The sequence below is a fragment of the Terrapene carolina genome, unplaced genomic scaffold (genome assembly GCF_002925995.2).
Source record: "Terrapene carolina triunguis isolate 2854851 unplaced genomic scaffold, T_m_triunguis-2.0 Scaffold131, whole genome shotgun sequence".
Lineage (NCBI taxonomy): Eukaryota > Metazoa > Chordata > Testudines > Emydidae > Terrapene > Terrapene triunguis.
This window is the reverse complement of record NW_020664482.1, coordinates 39,179,387-39,181,934: the sequence shown is the minus strand read 5'-3', so window position 1 is coordinate 39,181,934 and position 2,548 is coordinate 39,179,387. Positions and strand designations below refer to the sequence as shown.

At 46.3% G+C, this 2,548-nt stretch overlaps 1 protein-coding gene across 1 annotated transcript in view; it reads left to right on the top strand.

Moving 5' to 3' along the window:
- Positions 1-629: 629 nt before the first annotated feature.
- GABRA3 (gamma-aminobutyric acid type A receptor alpha3 subunit) overlaps positions 630-2,548 on the top strand; it is a 123,987-nt gene continuing 122,068 nt past the window's right edge. Inside the window, exon 1 of the mRNA XM_024197936.2 lies at positions 630-671. The gene's annotated coding sequence lies outside the window, so the exon portion shown is untranslated. The remainder of the gene's footprint in view (positions 672-2,548) is intronic.

Sequence of the window (2,548 nt, the reverse complement as noted above, 5' to 3'; positions counted from 1 at the left end):
TCTGCTCGGGCAGGCCCTGCTGCCCACCTGCAGGCCAGGACAGTGCCCCACGCTTAAAGGGCATTGGGCCATACCTTGTGACACTGGCTTTTCCACCTGAAGTGTTTCGAGGCAGGGGGGAGAGTGGGTGTCCCTGCCACGCTGTGCTCTTTCCTGTGTGTGGCTGATGTGCCACTGCTGTGTATTTTCTGTTTCATTGCTCTCCGGGAAGAAGGGATCTGCACGGACAGGGCTGTTAAACCCTCCTCCAGAGACTGGGGAGGGGAGGGAATGAGGCAGGTGGGGAGGAGACTTTCTCCTTTCATCTCCAATCTCAGAACGGCTAAAGGAGAATCTCAGGCTGCCATCCCTACAATAATACCCCTCTCTGTCTGTCTCTCTGGGCTTCTCTCCCCTGTAACAGATACAAGAATACCATACTTTAGCCTCAATTGAAGCAACAGAGGTTTAAATGCTTTCAGCTCAACCACTGTATTCAGATACTGCTGGAACAGCAGAGCATTCAAGCTCAGACAGCCGCGAACTGAAAACCCAAGCCTACAAAAAAGGGAGAGCGAAAGACAGAAGGAAAGAAAGAAAGCAGGAAACCCAACGTCAACAATCCCATAACTCGCTCCAGCTCATTCATTTTTCTTCTCCCGGCAGCTCTGGGGAAGGGGTCGTGTGGCGTGGTAAGGAATACAAATGCTTCTCTATTTTTTTTTCCTTTGTCCCAGTGAATTTATTTGTAGCAGGGGGTTCTAATTCAATGGATTTGGGGTTATTTTTTCCCCTCTTTACAATCTGCAGATGTGATGGCAAGCTCTGTGCGTCTCTGGCTTTTTTTTTTTAATCTGGATTAAATGTTGGTCGCTGGAGATGGGAACAATTATTATTAATTGCTATTCATTATTTATAACCATTCTCCTTCTTATTAACTTGGAGGCAGGTCGACCTCTTTATTTCCAATGACTATCTAGCTATATACGCACATATACCGTTGCGCGCACATACATCTCTCTTGCTCTCCATAGTCATCAACACGCCTGAGAGGGACCTAAAGGAAATGACTAATGGCTAGTGTTTGTTTAACCCTTTCTCTTTCACTGCCCACATCAGAAGGGAAATCGAAAGAAACATAGACTCTTTTACTGCATTCCCCCTTGCTACTGCTGCTTGGAAGCAGGGTGTGTACAGCAAAGTTGTAAATAACAATTTTGTCCAGGGAAACAAATGAGTCTGTCTGTGGATGGGTGATGAGAGTAGAATGTAAAGATACATTGAGAATCTAGGGGGTATTTCTGATGGGAAGTACAAAGCCCAGCTCTTTCTCTAGACCTGTGCAAACCTCATTTGTTCCTTGTTGCTTAGAGGGTTTTTTTTAATCCAAGCTGCTGCTTGTTCTGTGGACAACAATAGAAGAGGGTAAACAAACAGATGTTTTATTCTTTTCTTCAGTACACTGCAGATCTGGGTAAAGACAGTTTGTTCGTTGGATGGGTGGACACAAACACCTGCGAGGCTAAAGAACTGTTTGATAGACCCGCAGCCTTTTGTGGCGTTTATCTGAAATGCTGAGCAGCACTGTGGGTATCTGCTCTGTTATAGAGGGAGGGAGCGATGATAGGCTAATGGGGTCAGCTTGGTCTGGAGATCAGCAAAGGGGAGTGCGGGTTGAGAGGAGAATTAGCTGTGGACTAGAATGGACCCTTTCTACACCATCTTCTCCAGTGACTTCCCCTGCATTGATAGCAGTTGCATCAGGTCTGCAGTATTAAAGAGCCGGTTAAATCATGCTGGTGGCACTGAAGCAAGCTGGAGTCTGCTCAGCATGAGCAGGGCTGCAGTTTAGTTTTGGTTCCACCCTGCTTGCTCTGGAGGGATTCTCTGGCAAAGGAGTTTCTTTCCCTTTTTTTTTAAAGAGGGGGCTATTGAGGGAGCTGCATGAAAAGTCAGTGTGCTTAAATGACAGCCCCTTTGATTGCTCTCTGGGAGCAGCCGCTTAGCTTGTTGATTCAAGAGGAGGATGCTGACTGCTGCAGCCCCAATGGAGATGCTTGGAAGGGTGTATTGATTAAGTGGTGGGGGCCCATCATCTGTGCAGGTGCCCAAGCAAAGGGACTGGGGAGAGAGCAAAACACAGCGCCGAGTAGTAAGGGCTCAGTGTTTCCTAGCTATTTCAAGTGCTGTGTTGCAAAGGTGATTAACCCTCGAAGGCTGAGGCATCTACACTATAGTGCTTCTCGTTGATCTGGCATGATACAGGTGCTACAGGACATTCTGGGACACTTATGCTTGGTGGAATTCGCATAAAATATGTAGAGTTTCTGGGAATTAACTATTATGCAGTCCTGTATACTAGAGCCCTGAGTGGGACTATTTTTTAAATCTCACTCCTGTCCCACCACGCAATATCCACTCCTGCATTGGTTCTGGTTGATTTTTATCCTGATCCTATCTGCAAAAACCTTAGATCTCACAAGAGAGACCAATTCTCCCATACTACTAAAAAAAAACACACCAAAATTGGTTGGTCACTATAGTATATAAATAAACAGCAGGGCCGGCT